We start from the raw sequence: 19,104 nt of genomic DNA on the forward strand, positions 1-19,104 counted from the left end.
GTTTACAGATAAAAAGGAAGCACACCTCATGTATAAGTAAAGCCAAGAATTAATTGTTAGTATGATTGAAATCTAACGAGTCTAAACATTTTTAACCCAGATCTAATTGTTACAGAAAAAGAAGGAATAACAAGTCAATTAGAATTATTCTACATACACACTGCTCATGTGCTCACTCTTCCCCTGCTCTTCAGGATCCTAAGATTGGTGGTTTCATATTGGGTAGAGTTTTATGGGATTTGTCCACTACGTGGAGTACTTCACCAGGAGGAATATGACATCAATGACTTCTTCTTCCTAAGTCTTGGATCTACTTGGGGACAGTTTTGTATGTTTGGTAACGGACTTTTACATCTTTCTCTTTCTTCATTGGTTTGCAGCTCCATGCTACATCCAAACTCACTGAATATTTTGTCTCTTATGTATGTCAGATATTATTTCTTTGTTCTCTCTGTTACCCCTAAAACCAACTTTTTAACAGCTCCAAATCTCCATTTCTTTTATTGACCATGAGTAAGTTGTTTATACCCACGAGGCTTCCAGTGCCAAGCTTGTCCCTCATCTGCCTCATCTTATTGCCCATGGCTGTACTTCCCTGTTCTACATCCTGTGTCTCCACTTCTAAGGGCCTCTGTAGTTATGCCAGGCCTGCATTTCTCTTCTTTATGTCATAGACACATAGAATAATAAATGATTTGGGTTGGCAGGGACCTTAAAGATAATCTAGTTCCAACCCCTCTGCCATGGGCGGGGACACCTTTCCCTAGATCAGGTTGCTCAAAAGTCTCATCCAGCCGGACCTTATCATTATGTTAAAGTCATAAATACCTCATTCTACATTGAGCAACTGCTTGTTAGAGCTATCTATATGAAACTGTGGTTGTAATACACAGAGATAAATGAAAGTATTAGCCACAGGCTTCTGGTGTGTCACCTCAAGGGAGTGTTGGTTCATTATGATCTCAGTAAGAAAGATACTCAATTTTTACAAAGTGTCTCTTAAAATACTCTTTACTGTAGCTAATACTATAAAGAAAAAGAGGATAGTATAGGTAATTTTACATCTCTTCAGATGCTGGAAACTCTAAGTTGTGTGGTATCAAAAGGGCTCCAACCAGGGCACAGCATACTGTTACGGTGTCATTTCTAGAAATGTTACCTCATTTTGGTCACTTGAACTCTTACAAGACTTTCTTAAAAGAAAACAACTCTATTAGTTATTTTTACCATCAGTTAAAAAGGATGCTCACATGACAACTTCTTGCTGCACTTCTAGATAAAGGCAAGGACGTGTAGGTGGTGTGTTAGCCAAGTGGGAGATACCCACACGCTCCTGTTACAATTAGCCAGTGACATTCATCCTGCCATCAGAGGAGACGTGGAATATGGCACAGGCCTGAATGCCGTGCTCTACATGCATGACAGCAAAGCACAGCACACCCCTGCGCCCACTCAGGTTAACTGTTATGTGGGCCATTAACTCCTCAACTTACAATAGTCTTCCCATCAAGAGCACTACCTCTGGTCTTTTAGAGAAATTGCTATCACTGCTAAACCAAGTGAAATAAAGCAGCAGGCAAGTCAGGAAATGTTGAGACAGGCCAGTTGTCTCAGTCCTGAAATCTTGCAAACTCAGTGCAAAGTTTATGGCCTGTTACTAACAATGGCAATACTGTACTGCAGGGCTACATGATTACAAATTGAACAATATAATGAGTATTATTGATATAATTAATTTTCTTATGATAGAACTTGGGCTTGCAGCTGCGATAAGAACACCATCATTCGTACCTTATAGAGTAAAAGCTGGTTTCATGTTCAAGTGGATTAACATCTACCAAAATTAAAGCAGCAACCCTTGCCAACAGTTTTAAAAATGTTTTTAAAAAGACTGATTATTTGAATATATAAGTTTCTAAGCATTAGTGAAATGAGCAGAATTAGGTTAAGTATAGCACACTGAATCTGAAGAATTTGCATGAAGTGTATAACTGAATTCCTACCCCAAAAAATCTGAAATTCTCAGGGCAAGTTGGGAGGAATAATAACATGATGAAAAGGCAGGGAAGGGAATAGAAAGTGTTTAAAGCTAAATTAACATATATTCAAAGGTTATGCGTGTCATGTAGCAATAAATACTGAAAGAATAAAAAAGGTCAGTAGGGATATACAAGAAAGTCTAAAAATAATTGAAGCAGGAAAATAGCCTATCAAAGATATAAAATATCTAGCAAGGACTTAGATGAACTTAGAATGAACCCTGGTGAGAAAAGTAATATGGAAAATAATAAAAGGAAGAATCAAAGGAATGTGAAGTTAGGAGCACATTTAAAAAAAATATCATGACCTTCTCTACTTAATATGAGGTGAGGCCATGGCAACTATGAAATCAACTCCTTCATTGCTGCAGCTCAGAAGGAAATAGATGTAGATTATTTCAAAAGTCTACCATGAAGTTCATAATGAATTAAAACTACTTTGAGGACACTTTTATCTGTGTTCAAGTATGAAAACATAAAAGCATCAGGATACTACTTCAACTCCTACCTTTTGCTTGTTCCCTTCTTCCCTCCACAGTATTTTTAATTAGGATTGAATGAAATCGTTAATTTTTCAAAATATTTTACTTCAAGTTTGTGCATCAGGCAACAGAAAATTACAAACATGTACTATAAACAGAAGTAGAAAGAAGGAAATTCTCTTCTTCCACACAACAATCTAAGCCTTTCTGATTTTAACTCAGTGATGGTTTAATGCAAAATAAAATGTTGGAATGAACACTGGGGGTCAAATGTGTGCTTGAAACAGGACTGACTTCGAATTCAGATCAGGATTTTGAGAACCTTCTCAAATTTCAGATATCACCAAGGGTAGTTTGGCAACTTTCCCAGCCAACCTGTTCAAGTGTTTGATCACCCTTGTGGTGAAAAGGTTTTCCTTATAACTACCTGGAATTTACCTTGTCGCAATTTATGCCCATGACCTTCTGTTCTTTCATAATGTTCAAGAAGAATTTGGCTCTGTCATTTCCTTAACCACCTGTTAGGTAGTTGAAGACAGCATTAGATCATCCCTTAGTCTTCTATTCTTCAAGCTGAACAAAGTCAACTTCCTTGGCCTCCTCTCATACATCCTCTTTAATCATCTTGATATTCCTCTGCTGGAGGACTTTCTTGTACAGGGAAATGCATAACTGGACACAGTTCTCCACATGCAGTCTCAGAAGAGCCAAGTAGATAGGGATAATAATTTCCTTCAACCTGCACTTTGCTAATACAGCCCAGTATGCAGTTGGCTGTCACTGCTGCAAGGGTACATTGTTGACTCATGTTCATGCTGCAGCTCCCTGTTACTTCTTTTTCTGTTTTTGCTTTGATTTCCAAGCCCTCAAAAGAAACTAGATTAAAGTTCTATTTGCTAGATTAGCAAGGCTGTTGATAGATATGCTCTTGCTCTGTTTTATTACCTGATTCCTGCCCCTTCCCAGTAGTCCTTGTTCCTCAAGAAGATAACCAGGGAGACAAAAGCACATCCATAAGAGTTTCTTCATCTCTCACTCGACATCCCTGATGCCATATGACTTGTTAACATCTTCCACCAACCCCTTCACCTGGTGGTTGAGCAACTCGGCTAGAGCATACCTTCCCAAGGTATCACCCTTGGGTGATTAGAGAGGAGCACTCAGCACTTCCTAAAGCCTATAAAACATCGATAGCTTTCTCCTCTCTCTTTTTTGGGTCAAGACCTCTGACATGATGGAGACAGTTGTTCCAGCCAGTGCTGAGGACTGGGACCTGTATTGTTTCACCATGTTCACTGCACTGAAAGCCTTGCATGCCAACTGCCGTGTAAGGGCTACGGTCCTGTTTGCATACCCTGCTTGCTAGCCCTTCTGGTCACTGACGCTCTCTAGGTGTTAGTTAAATCAGGTCTCTATTGCCTTATGGGCAATTGCTGCTTCTTTTGGTTTTTTTTTGTTTCCTGACTGCAACATACTGACTGTATGAATCCCGAATCTCCTGCACCTCTGGTGTTCCTCACTCTGTGCTCCCAACAGCAAATCCGTAAGAAGAGATGAAAGCTGAAACTGTTACCATGGATTAAGAGATGCACTTTCTTGCTTTCTTTTTATAGCTTTGGAAACTTATGTTCCCCTTTGCTGATCAGCTGCTGTTTTGTGCACATAAATGCATTGTTATACCACATATGGGACAACTTTAAATAAAGCAATTAAATAGCATCATTTTTGCAACTTTTTAATAACATTATATAAAGCTGTCTCAGCTGTGTAAGAACTACATTACCTCAAGTTTATTTGATTGATCCATATTGCAGGACTGTAAAACAAATCTCTTTACTGGATGTGTGAAAAATCGAAGATTAAGAAACACAAAATCTTTCATGAGAAGAGACTTTTTCACACTTGACAATATTTCATATGCTGAAATAACTACCTAATCTTCTGGTTGGTTTTGTTACTTTGTTGGCTTTTATTCACTTGTTCATCTATCTCCATTGATATCACTTCTCTTAAGCATAAATTTCAAATTCTTTGAGACAGGGATGAGCTCTGAGCTCATTCTTTGCACAACAGAGGGCAATGGATCCTGGTGGGTGACTGATGCTCTGATGGCAATGGATCCTGGTGGGTGACTGATGCTCTGATGAAATGCTACAACAAAACTGTTGACAATGATTTACAGTTTTGATGAACTATCAAGACAATAGCTACTCTGCATTTCATTTCAAGAGGAAAGAATCTAGAATATAACTATGCCAGATTGGATTTTTAATTAGTTTGTTCTCAGTTTTTTGGTATGTTTCTTTTAAAATTAAAGTCGTTCGGAAGAGATAAGGAGTTGCTCAAAAACATCCATGCAGATGACAGAAGCCTTTTCTTTCCCAGTCACATTGCTGCTGTAGTGTAATTGCTCTACCCGACAGCAGAGACGCTTTGAGACTGCAAGGTGCAATACAGAAGAAAGGAGCAAGAAAGAAGTCAGCAAAGCTGAGAGCTTAGGAAAATCCAGTGAGAGGAGCAGAGGGCAGGCAGACAGGGCCAGACCTTCACGGTGTCAAAAAGAAATATTTCCTAAGGATGGGACCAGAGACTGCTGAAAGTCATTGAAAGTACTAAAATGAAGACCTTCCTTGCAGGAACACAGTGGTCAAAACCAGATTTTCATGTAAATCTGTCTCATTTCTATTCTGTTTTACCTGCGCTTTTTTTTTTTTTCTGTGAGAATTTCATTATTCTAATTTACATTGTAATAGAAGACGCCTTTTTGAGTGTAAAACTTCTTGTGATCTTCTATGGAGAGTGCACCAGCAGGAAAATGTTTAGGGAGATTTACTTCAAGGCTCAGATTAATTTATGATCCTGTTGCGGCACTATGATACCATCATGAGAAAGCTACTTTAAATTTATTTGGGTGCCATTGAAAAAATGTTTCTCTCAGAGTCTCAACACAGGAGTGTATTTATCTCTCCTCTGAACTCAAAGCAGGATAGACATGAGCATTTCTCTGCTTAGACACTGTAGGAAAACCTGTAATTCCTTCATGTTTTTTGCCTCTACTTAGAAAACAGAGATGTTTGCAGTCCACACTGACTAAGTTGTTTTTCTTCCATACCTGTGTTTCTTAGTTGTTTAGAATTATCAAATCATGGAAGTTCAAGAAACAGTGACGCAACAAAATGCTTTCAAAATTTATCTTATTTTTGCCTTGGAACAAAGATCTATGCTGATTTGAGAAGCTGCATTTCCATTTCTTCTTGATCTTGAATTCTCCAGGAAGACAGACTGAAAATAAGTGAAGTAAATACCTTTCAAGCTTTTTTTTGGCCTTTTTGGTAAACATATGACTTCCAGTCCCCAATGTGGCACAGAGATCTGCCATATCTTTCTGTAAGTAGAGCAGAGTGTGCTGTCAGAGTGAGCACCCTTGGCCTCTCAGTTCCTTTCTTTTTCACACATTCCCATGACTTCTCCAGGGACCTTTTCCTTTTTCACCCTCTTTTTCCAGTTCCAAAGACTAAAGGGTACTCAGATCCAGTTCCATGCTAAAGTGAACATATAAAATATTTTTATCTGTTTTAAACATTCATTGTTTTTCCACTCATGGTTCTCACTGGAAGATTATTGCAAATTCTGGCACATTTTTAGTTTGTAATTTTTTTCCTACACAGCTTCTCACACTTTGGAAGTCTTTGTTACATCTCACACTGGATGTGACAGCAGCATTTTTGTGCTTTCTGCTTGTAAAAAATATTACCTCTTTGAAAATGTTAGATACGAGATATGTATTTCTGAAAATGACTGATCTTATTACATCATCATAAACCTATTTTTTTTTCACTGAATTCAATTTGCACCAGTATGAATAAGGTAAATTTTCGCCTTTAGACTCTTTACTGTTCACTGTATTTTCTACTGATTCAATGTAGTTGAATGTTAAAAGAATGAATGCCAAAATTAATGTAAATACACAGTTTTCTGGACAATGAACTCCTTGTGTTTTGTGTTCTCTGCTGGTGGATCCCTGTGTTCTGAAGCCATTTCTATTCCTGTTTGTCAGGTTTTTGTCCTTTTGATTTCTCCACTTCTCAGGAGGGTTTATTCTTTACCTTCTAGACAGGCAGACTTAAAGAATGAGTGTGACATTGTTGTTTGTTGTTTTTACCTATCCCACAGTGCATGCCATTCTCCCTGCAGCTCAGGCTTTTAAATTAATCCTTAACTTCTCTCCAGGTTTTTACATGCTGCTGCAAGGTAAGAGGAGGAGGGAGCATATAGTCTGCAGGCTGTAGCTCTCTGAGAATTATCTGTATTTGCTAACAGAAAATTTTTGGATTTTTTTTAAATTGATGACTCAACTTCTAGTTTCATGACAGTGTATATCCAACTCTATTACTGGCCTAAACTGAGATCAGAATCTTTTCCAGTATTCCTTCTTAGTATTGATATTCTACAGTCACTTTGATTTTTATGCTAGATTTAAGTATGCAAATGACAAAGAAAAATTTCTGTATTCCAGAAAAGGAAAAGGAGAAATCCTTTATTTGGAAAAGGAAACCTCTCCATTTAATTCAGAGATTGAAAAGATACTTTGTATGCCTAACCCTGGTCCAAGTACTTCTGTCACAGAAGTGGTAAAGTACACACTAAGTTAAAGATAGAGAAAATATGTGGTAAGCTGTTTTTACTGTTGGTGGAAAAGCACTGGTAAAGAAACTTTATCAACACTAGAAAAGATTAAACAGTTCTCTCAGCGTGGTGACCAAGCAAAATTTCACCATTCAAGCCCTGCATGTACCCTCTCTGAGTGGAAGATTAACTCATTGAGTAGAGAAATACTCATCAAGGGCAGAGTGCCACCAGGTCAGTGCCTACATCTTGCACCACTGGCGTATTTCTTTCATCTCCAGATTCCATTTGTAAAGCAGCATTTTAGTTAATAAGTTTAACATCATCTTAGAATGCCTCTTCTGATCCCTTCTCCTTAAAAAGTTGGGCACATTCCCCTGCCTTTGTGTTGATGCACAAGCATATTCCCATTAACTTTGGTGAAAGACATACAAATGCTCCAGCGAGCAAGCAGCCCCCCTCCCCAGTCACAAAAGAGCAGTAGTAAGTGATATTTTTAATGTGCCTGAGATATGAACCCCAATGAAAAAAGCCCCTCCAGGCTCTCTTGGAGATGCTAAAGAACTCCAGTCGGATTGAGAATACAAAATAAGCCTGAAAGCTGCCAATATTTAAATTAGCAGAATTCAGAGGTGGGTTTTTATTGTTTTGTTTATTAATATGAGATAGGATAATCAGGGAGAAAAATGTCATTGTAAAATCTGAACAAAAATAGCACATTTAAGAGCTTGCTTTTTTTCCCCTCTCACTGTTTTCTTCATCGAGTTTAATTAAACTCTCCATAGCCTGATGAGCAAACTTCCAATTAAGCTCTTGTACTAAAAGAGTAAACATATAAAATAACTGCCTTCATGGGTAAGCACATTTTAAATCTAGGTATTCTAGTAAATGTGGGTGCTGTGAAAGGACTGGAGTATGTTTTTTAAAGTTCTGGTTCTGAAACCGGTATATTCAGAATTAAACCACTATTCTAGGGGAAACAAAAATAGAAGGTAATAAGATAATATTTTTACATTTTTATAGTACTTTATTTCTCACAGTGTCATTATGCAACAGGCTGGTGATATCAGCAACATTTTCCAGATGCAGTAATTGAGATGAGTTAAAGGGTCAGTTAACTCAGTCTCACAGATAATTCTGTACAAGAAGCGTCAGAGGGGTGGGATAGGAAGCAAAAGGCTAGAAGGAATGCAGAAAAAAATGTAATTTGTTGTTTCCAACAAAGTCAGGGAGCTATAGATTCAACAGTCCCCACCCAGCTACTAGAAACCATGAGGCACTCTATAGGGATTCCACTTAGCCTCAGAATGCTGTGGCTGTTCATTGCTGTTATTAGATGTCTATGTCCATAATCATCAGCTTCTGGGAGAAACAATAAGAACTGATTTAAAAGAAAGAAAAGAAGAAAAAATTCTGTGATAAAGTCAAAATTAGTATCTGATAATGATACCAGGACTCATGACACTTTGGAGAAGAAGAAATTTTGAGAAATCTCTTACAGTTGATAGATAAGCACAGGAGCTCAATTGGCTTCATGAAGTGGTACGAATTTCAGACTTTAGTGTTTGTAGTGTATGTCTTGATATTTTAATAAAGCAACATGACTCCAGACAGTAGATGTGTTAATGCACATACATCTATAAAATCATCTTGAACAAGCTTAATTTGCTTGGAAGATAGGAACTATTTCAGCAGTTTCTATAGGTAGAGAAGATTTTATCTGCAGTATTGTTTACATTCACAATTGTCTCATTCTGGTCAGGTCCTAAGAATAATATTGTGGGAAGGACAGGCGACCTTCCAAACCTGACATTCACGTAGAGGTAACGTTGACTGATCACAGGCATGGTTTTTGTTACCTTTCTGCTTTTCTCTCCATTCTAATCTTTTCATTGTTATTTTTATGAGATATTGAAATGCTGTATAATTATATGACTTTAAGTAATACCTTAACAATCTGAAAAATGACCTGCCCTTCCCATGTCCATTCACTTTCACCTCTAAAAGTGAGCTCATCCTTTCCAAATTGTGCTCTGTGAGGAAATTGCTGAATATAATGCTAAATATAGATACTATAAAATAACTATTAAAGGTTCTCAAATGTTAAATAATATTCAATGACAAAAATTGACTAAGAATTTATGTTAAGCTTAAAATACCAAATACTTGAATATTTGCATTTTTGGAAGTACCTGTATCTTGACTCATCTCATAATCCACAGAGTTCCCTGATTGAATGGAAATATTATAAATGACAGATTTATATGGCACTTCACCATTGAAAAGACCAATTATTTTATTATGATACCATTGCTGCATATTTACTGTAGAAGTACAGCTTAGTGAAAATCTTCTAACTAAAAAGCTAACTAATAAAGCTAATGCTTTTTTTTTTTTTACAAATTATTCTTGGTATCAAGAGCAAGGTGGTAAATAAATATCAGTTCTGCTATGTACAGTACTAGGTTTATTGATGTTCTTGGTATGTAGCTGTGTGTCCTAGCATATCAATCTGTTCACGAGTTTAAAAACAAACAAAAAGTCTACTTTGTTGTACTGATTCGTATGGAGTTCTGCAATCTCACTTATTCCTTGCATCTATAAATTCTTGTTGATATTTGTCATATTTCTGCTCCTTTATAGTGCATCGGCAGAACAAGTCTGGAAAGTTAGGTTTGATGCAAAGTGTACTGAAGTCAATGGAGAGTCACCCATTACTTGAGTGACTTTTCAATAAGGACACAGATTTAAAAAAAAATACTTAGAAAATAGAAGTTACATTACTGGCTTGGAAAAGTCACTGAATATGCACTTTCTTTATGTGAATTTCTAGTCAGTTAACTGCTAATCACAGTTGATGTGGTTGTTCATTCATTTCAAATAAACTTTGTCTGAAACACCAATAATTCAACATCATGCCATAAAGAATGAATAGCGGCAAAATAGAAGTTCTCCATTTCGTGCTAAGATGTCTTACCAACATTACTGGTCACAACAAACAGTAGCTGAAGCATCAGAAATGAGTTTCCTCTCTCACTGTCTTACAAGCTAAATTTCAAAGAGATGAGGTCATTAATTGACCTAGACTTCTTTTCCTTGGGCCTTTACAATTGAATAAAGGCCTTAGAGTGTGTTCATATTAAGTGTTTTAGATTGGATCAGAGTACACCTTTGAAGTGAATGTCCCAGTCATGTCCACTTTGCTTTGGTTCACATTGCGAATTGACTTGGGACACATGAAATGGATTCTTTCAGGATGAACCTAAACCTGAAATGCACTTCAGTAACAACTTTAATGCCCTCCTGAAGCAAATCATCATTCAGTTAATGAGGGCCAGCCTAGAGCTAGTTCAAAGTAGAAAAACCCTGACAACATGGTGCCAAGCCCACCAATTATTTTACTCTGCACATCCATACTTATTCATTGGTGCCGTCAGTCATGTAGACACAGCCCCAGTGTTTCATGGGGGATGATAAATTGTTCCTAGCTGACACTTTGCTAAGAAACACATTGTCACTAAGAGTCTCTGTGCTTTATTTTTATGCCATGTATGTGACTTGTGATGTGCTGGGAAATCCCATACTAAATAGATCCTATTGGGTCATACATTCCTGCGCACCTGCAGGAATATGATCTTATTGGCATTACGGAGACATGGTGGGATGAATCCTATGACCGGAGTGTCAGAATAGAAGGGTACAGGCTCTTTAGGAAGGATAGATTCTATGATAGGCAGGGGAGAAGAGGAGGAGGGGTTGCCCTCTATGTCAAAGACCAGCTGGAGTGCATGGAGCTGCATCCGGGGACAAATGAGGTCCCAACTGAGAGCTTATGGGTTAGGATTAAAGGGAGAGCAGGGACAGGGGACATAGTAGTGGGGGTCTGCTACAGATCACCTGACCAGGAGGACCAAGTGGATGAGGCCCTCTACAGACAGATAAGAGCAGCCTCACGTTCATGAGCCCTGGTCATCATGGGGGACTTCAACCACCACGATATCTGTTGGAGGGACAACACAGCAGGGCACAGGCAATCCAGAAGGATCCTGGAATGCATGGATGATAACTTCCTTCTCCAAGTGGTAGAGGAACCAGCGAGGAGAGGTGCTTTGCTGGACCTTATTCTCACCAACAAAGAACGGTGGGGAACGTGATGCTCAAGAACAGCCTTGGCTGCAATGATCATGAAATGGTGAAATTCAAGATTATTAGGGAAGCAAGTAGGGTGCACAGCAAGCTTACCACCCTGGATTTCAGGAGAGCAGACTTCAGCCTCTTCAAGGATCTCCTTGCTAGAGTGCAATGGGATGAGGCCCTGGAGGGAAGAGGGGCCCAAGAAAGCTGGTTAATATTCAAGGATCACCTCCTCCAAGCTCAAGAGCGGTGCATCTCAACAAAGAGGAAGTCAGGTAGAAACTCCAGGAGGCCTGCATGGATGTACAAGGAGCTCCTGGACCAACTCGGACACAGAAAGAAGGCCTACAGAGGGTGGAAGCAAGGACAGGTAGCCTGGGAAGAATACAGAGAAATTGTCCAAGGAACCAGAGATCACGTTAGGAAAGCTAAAGCCCTGATAGAGTTAAATCTGGCCAGGGACATCAAGGGCAACCAGAAAAACTTCTATAGATATGTCAGTGATAAAAAGAGATCTAGGGAAAACGTAGGCCCTCTCTGGAATGAGAGGGAAGGGGAATGAGGTTGACGAGGGAAGGGCTGTGGATGTAGTTTTCCTTGACCTCAGTAAAGTCTTTGATACAGTCTCTCATAATGTTCTGGTTGAGAAACTGATAACTGCTGGCCTGGATAGGCACACCCTCCTTTGGGTTAAAAACTGGCTGGATGGCCGGGCCCAAAGAGTGGTGGTAAATAGGGCTAAATCCGTCTGGAGGCCGGTCACCAGTGGGGTTCCCCAGGGCTCAGTGCTGGGTCCAGTTCTGTTTAACATCTTTATCAATGACCTGGATGAGGGGATTGAATGTACCCTCAGTAAATTTGCGGACGACACCAAGCTGGGAGGCTGTGTCGATCTGCTTGAGGGTAGGGAGGCCCTTCAGAGGGATTTGAACAGACTGGATCGTTGGGCTGAGGCCAATGGCATGAGCTTTAATAAGGCCAAGCGCAGAGTCCTTCACTTGGGGTATAAAAACCCCAAGCATCGCTATAGGCTCGGGGAAGAGTGGCTGGAGAGCTGCCTGGCGGAGAAGGACCTGGGGGTCTTGGTTGACTACCGGCTTGATATGAGCCAGCAGTGTGCCCAGGTGGCCAAAAAGGCCAATGGGATACTGGCGTGTATCAAGAATAGTGTGACCCGCAGGAATAGGGAAGTGATCCTGCCCCTGTACTCGGCACTGGTGAGGCCGCACCTGGAATATTGTGTCCAGTTTTGGGCCCCTCGCTTTAAGAGAGATATTGAGCTCCTGGAGCGAGTCCAAAGAAGGGCAACTAAACTGGTCAAGGGGCTGGAAAATAAAACTTATGAGGAGCGGCTGAGGGAGTTGGGGCTGTTTAGCCTGGAGAAGAGGAGGCTGAGTGGAGACCTGATTACAGCCTACAAATACTTGAGAAAAGATGGTGGGAAGGTAGAGGAAGGGCTCTTTACATTAGTGTTGGGTGATAGAACAAGAGGAAATGGGTATAAGCTTAGTTAGGGGAGATTCAGGTTGGATGTTAGGAAGTATTTCTTCTCTGAAAGGGTTGTCAGCCACTGGAATAGGCTGCCCAGGGAGGTGGTTGAGTCCCCATCCCTGGATGTGTTTAAGAATAGGGTGGATGATCTACTTGGGGATATGGTTTAATGGGGATTAGGGATGGTTGGACTCTATGATCTCTAAGGTCTTTTCCAACCTAGAAATCTATGAAATCTATGAAATCTATGGAAGGAAACGGGGGACCTGGCTACCTGGGATATGGAGAAGGCTGAGGTTCTCAAGGACTTCTTTGCCTCAGTCTTCACTGGCAAGAGCTCCAGCTGCACAGCCCAAGCCACAGAAGGCAAAGACAGGGACTGGGAAAATGAAGAACCACCCACTGTAGGAGAAGATCAGGTTCAAGACCATCTAAAGAACCTGAAGGTGGACAAGTCCATGACCCATAGAAGTGCATCCACGGGTCCTGAGGGAACTGGTGGATGAAGTCACTAAACCATTATCCATCATATTTCAGAAGTCATGGCAGTCTGGTGAAGTTCCCAGTGACTGGAAAAGGAGAAACATAGTCCCCATCTTTAAAAAGGGGAAAAAAGAAGACCCAGGGAACTACAGGCCAGTCAGTCTCACCTCTGTGCCCGGCAAGATCATGGAGTAGATCCTCCTGGCCACTATGCTAAGGCACATGGAAAATAAGGAGGTGATTAGTGACAGCCAACACAGCTTCACTAAGGGCAAATCCTGCCTGACTAATTTGGTGACCTTCTATGATGAGGACTGGACTTATGACCTAGACTTATCCAAGGATACTGTCCCACACGACATCCTTGTCTCTAAACTAGAAAGACATGGTTTTGATGGATGGACCACTCGGTGGATAAGGAATTGGCTGGATGGTCCCACTCAAAGAGTTGTGGTCAACAGTTCAATGTCCAAGTGGAGGCCAGTGACGAGTGGTGTTCCTCAGGGGTCAGTACTGGGGCCAGTGCTATTTAACATCTTTGTTGGTGACATGGACAGTGGGATCATGTGCACCCTCAGCAAGTTTGCAGATGACACCAAATTGTGTGGTGTTGTGGACACACTGGAGGGAAGGGATGCCATCCAGAGGTGGGCCTGTGAGAACCTCATGAAGTTCAACAAGGCCAAGTGCAAGGTCCTGCACGTGGGTCTGGGCAATCCCAAGCACATGTACAGGCTGGGCGGAGAATGTATTGAGAAGTTGTGGATGCCCCATCCCTGGAAGTGTTCAAGGCCAGGCTGGATGAGGCTTTGGGCAGCCTGGTGTAGTGGAGGGTTTCCCTGACCATGGCAGGGGGCTTGGAACTAGATGATCTTCTAGGTCCCTTCCAACTCTAACCATTCTATGATTCTATGATTTGTTTCCTCTAAATTAGAGAAAAAATCAAAACAAAACAAACAAATAAAAGCCCTCAGGATACTTTGGGCCAGTAAGAGTTCAGGAACTCTTTGGCACACCACTTCCTACGTTTTTTCCAAACAGCAACAAAAGGTTATTTATAGGAAAATTTGTATAAAAGCCTTGTGGAGTTGCATATGATATTAATGACTCACATGTCTTGTACTTTACATCCTGGAGTGCTATGTCTTTCTCTGGGCTTCTCAGTATAAGAGAGACATCGGTATACTAGAGCAAGTCCGGTAAAGGACCACTAGGATAAAAAAGGTTTGAAGTATTTGATTACAATAAGAAGCTGAAGGAGATGGGACTGCTCAGCCTGGAAAAGAGAAGGATCAGAGGGGTTCTTATCAATATAATTACCTGATGATGGGGGTGGGACAGATGGGTAGTGGACATAAACTGAAATACAGGAGATGCCATCTGAACATAAGAAAACACTTCATTTAAGGTGAGAGTGGTTCAACACAGAAATAGGTTGCCCTGACACATTTTGTAATCTCCATTCTGGGAGATATTAAAAACCTGACGGGACACAGCCCTGAGCAACCTACTCTGGCTGACCCTGTTTTGAGCATAGAATCATAGAATTGTTTGGGTTTGAAGGGATTTAAAGATCAGGTAGCTCCAACCCCCCTGCCAAGTGCAAGGTCCTGCACGTGGGTCGGGGCAATCCCATGCACAAGTACAGGCTGGGCAGAGAATGGATTGAGAGCAGCCCTGAGGAAAAGGACTTGGGAGTGCTGGTGGATGAGAAGCTCAACATGAGCCGGCAATGTGCGCTGGCAGCCCAGAAAGCAAATCGTATCCTGGGCTGTATCAAAAGGAGCGTGGCCAGCAGGTCGAGGGAAGTGATTCTGCCCCTCTACTCAGCTCTCGTGAGACCCCACCTGGAATACTGTGTTCAGCTCTGGAGTCCCCAACGCAAGAAGGGCATGATGCTACTGGAGCGGGTCCAGAGGAGGGCCATGAAGATGATCCGAGGGCTGGAGCACCTCTCTTCTAAAGACAGGCTGAGAGAGTTGGGGCTGTTCAGTCTGGAGAAGAGAAGGCTCCAGGGTGATCTTATAGCAGCTTTCCAGTACCTAAAGGGGGCCTACAAGAAAGCTGGGGAGGGACTTTTTACAAGGGCGTGTAATGATAGGACAAGGGGCAACGGATTTAAACTGAAAGAGGGCAGATTTAGATTAGATATAAGGAAGAAATTTTTTACATTGAGGGTGGTGAGGTACTGGAACAGGTTGCCCAGAGAAGTTGTGGCTGCCCCATCCCTGGAAGTGTTCAAGGCCAGGTTGGATGAGGCTTTGGTCAACCTGGTGTAGTGGAGGGTTTCCCTGCCCATGGCAGGGGGTTGGAACTAGATGATCCCTTCCAACCCAAACCATTCTATGATTCTATGATTCCATGATTCTGTAGTTGGAGAGAATTAGGCAACTTGTAACTTAGTACTGTTAAATGCTGAAACTATTCAGTGCCTACAACTGCACACATTTAAGCTCTATAATTGTACTTGTTTAGGATCTGCCTGAAGTAGTCAGTTAAAATGACAAGATCACTGTGTTTCCCACTTTATCATTAAACCTTTTGGTGTTTTAAAAATACTGTCATTCTTTTTTTATTTTTTGGTCAGGTTTTCACACCTGCTAAATGTGGCTTAGAGATATGCTGTACAAAAGAACATAAAATCACACCTGACTGCTTTTATTTTTCAGGTTTCTCAAAATGTGACTGAAATCTGTTAAAGGAAAGACTATTTTTGTCCTGCCTGACAAGAAAAGTGAGCCTCAAATATGTTATAAAGCCTGTAAAAATCTATCTCATTAATATTTTTGTTTGTTAGATGTATTGCTAATATATAACTGCAGAGTACACCCAATAAAGATGCTCAAAATTATGTATCATCTCTATACCAGTGTTTTTTAAAGAGAGAAGGAAAAGATTATATTGTAAATTTTTCATGAGCATTCATCTAAATGCAGTAGCAATTGTGTAGAGCTGTTAATTGGCTAAGATTCCAAAATATCTTTTCCTGATCTAAAATGACCAATGGAGAGATGCTGCCATCATAGAGCACAGTGATCCAGAGTTTTCTGCAACAATGACTTGCTGGTAAAACTCTAGACTTGCATTATTACCTCTCAGTTCTAATGCAATAGCAAAGAATATTTCCAAGGAAATTAAAATCTGCATAAAATCTAAAATATAAACATACAGGAAGAATTAATTTTTCTTCTAATTTTCCCTGAGTCAAACAAATACAATTGATTTATGTGGTTAGAATAGACAGTAAACACAAAGTCTAGTGCATGGAGCTGTTAAAAGAGAAACTTGTCAGTTACCCTGGAGGATCTCTCTTCCCAATGGATTTTGCTGTTTCTAAGAATTGCTAACTACTGCAATACCCACTGGTGTGAGTTATGCTACAATTCATCTTAAGTAACTTAGTATCTAGGAACGAGCCAGTCCAGTAGCTTTCATCAGTAGGGTGAAAGAAAGCAGTATTTCTGTCTCACTTCATCTCCATCCATTCTAAACACAATAAACCGCAAACTTAGCACGTCTTCTAAATTGCAGGTAACTACACTTTCTGGATATGAATTTTCTCTGATGTGCCAGGTAGGCCATAAGGTATCTGGTAGTTTTTGATTGGCAAGTACTTGTTTGCATATAACATAATGCAGAGAGAAGGTAGTGGGTTGCCTTTCAAGGTCAATCTACTCATAGGCTAGACAAAACATGGGCAGAATTCTGGCCATGCCTCAACCATACACTTGCCCCAAAGTTAACACCAACTCTTTATAAAGGAAACAGAGTTGTTTCCATGACCACATCCCTTTTAGTGAACCTGCTGGCCCTGACAGCTACACTACCTACATAGGAATGGATCAGAGATAGAACAGGGCTGATCACTTTGCAACTAGCCAACACTTATATTTTGCATAAAGCAAGACAGAGCTTTGAAATAAAACTAAGTTGACCACTTAGCCAGACTGGTCACTTACTAAAACTCAAACTAGAATTGATCATTCTTGCATGTCAATATGAACATCCCTAAAATTGTGTCATAACCAGTGAGGTGAGTTTTTTTAAGCTTTCTTTTTAAACTCCCCTTTGTTTCTGTTCCATCGCTAAGAGAAATTATTGATAAGATCTAGTTTGACAGGTGAGCTACAGAGTCACAGAACAGTTGAGGTTGGAAGAGACCTCTGGAGGTCATCTGGTCCCACCTCCCTGCTCAAGCAGGACCACCTAGAGTCAGTTGCCTAAGACCATGTCCAGATGGCTTTTGAATATCTCCAAAGAGGGAGAGTCCACAATCTCTCTGGGCAACCTGTGCCACTGCTTAGTTACCCTCATAGTGAAAAAGTGTTTTCTGATATTCAGATGGACGCTTTTGTGTTTCAGTTTGTGTCCATGGCCTCTTGTCCTGTCACTGGGCATCACTGAAAACAGCCTGGTTTCATTTTCTTAGCATCCTTCCTTCAAGTGTTTATATACATTGAGAAGATCCCACTGAGCCTCTGTTCTCTAGGCTGAACAATCCCAGGTGTCTCAGCTTGTCCTCACAGGAAAGATACATCAGGCCCAAGACTGGACTAAAGCTGCCCCTGAACTGAAGATCTAGTCATTCAAGTTCAGTTGTGATTATGGAAGGTGTTGTATGAGTCTATTAAATCAATGACCACACAACTAGTCTTGACAGGGATTAGCAGCAGTTAGTTCAGTAATTTAGGCTTTATTGCCTTACTTAATATGTGATTCAATATACCACAGTTCGTCACCCTAATTTAAATGGGGATCAAAGGTAAGGACTTCTTTCAAGACTGTGTTATAATTTTTGCTAACAGTTGAAAAATTCACTGCTAGTAGGTCAACAGCTAAATGTTTTTAATCAATTATTTCATGTGTCGGTAAAGTGTGTACTAATTAAAGACTATAGGACTAATGTAGATATTTTAAGTATTAACAGACATTGTATGCTCTGTATGTTTTACCTTTGTTTTGCATTACATTTCGTCATACCCCAATGAGCAACTAATTTTTTACATTCAAAGCGGCAGTGAACTGGATAATATTTTTCCTCTTTTCCACCTCTGGCTTCATACAAGTCCTACAACACAGAATATGCATTTTCATTTAGCTAGACATCATATAAGCAGTCTGCATTTTCGCACAGCTCGCTCTACTTTGCTGCAGATTCAGGGAATTGAACATGATTGCACTGATATGGCAGTTACTGAACCACTATCCACAGCCTAATGCAAAGCCATATAGCAGGAGCAACTGGAGGCAGACCCAGAAAAACTCTGGCAGGGATTGCCAGTAGTTGGCCTTTCTCAACTACATCTCACTCTGAATGAGAAATGGTGGCCAGACTATAGCAACGAAATTCTAGACACAGCAAAGGCAGGACTTTGACAGAGGAATTTGAGGATTTGCAGCTTGAAGTCAAACAAAAGCTGCAAGAGAGAGTTAAAAGAAGACAAAATGTAGAAGAGCATACATTTATCAGTTATATTTCTAAATATCAGAAACAAAGCATTCCTGTTTTAGCATCTTTAAATATGAAAATCTATTTTCTAGAGATATTACTAAATACTATTAAACCACTACTTTATGTTACTAAAATGACACAAACATCTGAAAATTATCAGATAGCTCCTTTCTTTTGCTTCTAAGTTTATATATTGCCCTACAGTTGACAAAATGTAATGCTTAGAATACATAAATTTTGGAGTATATAAAGTATTCCCTCACTATTTAACATGAAACATAGTCAATATGTATCCAGAGTGGTCTCTTTTCCAGCAATGTTTCAAATTATAGGAGTAGTGTAAAGACATAATTAGACAAGCTTGAGTCTCTTCCTGACAAACAATTGCCTTCTATCT

The sequence above is a fragment of the Tauraco erythrolophus genome, chromosome 2 (assembly GCF_009769465.1).
Source record: "Tauraco erythrolophus isolate bTauEry1 chromosome 2, bTauEry1.pri, whole genome shotgun sequence".
Classification (NCBI taxonomy): domain Eukaryota; kingdom Metazoa; phylum Chordata; class Aves; order Musophagiformes; family Musophagidae; genus Tauraco; species Tauraco erythrolophus.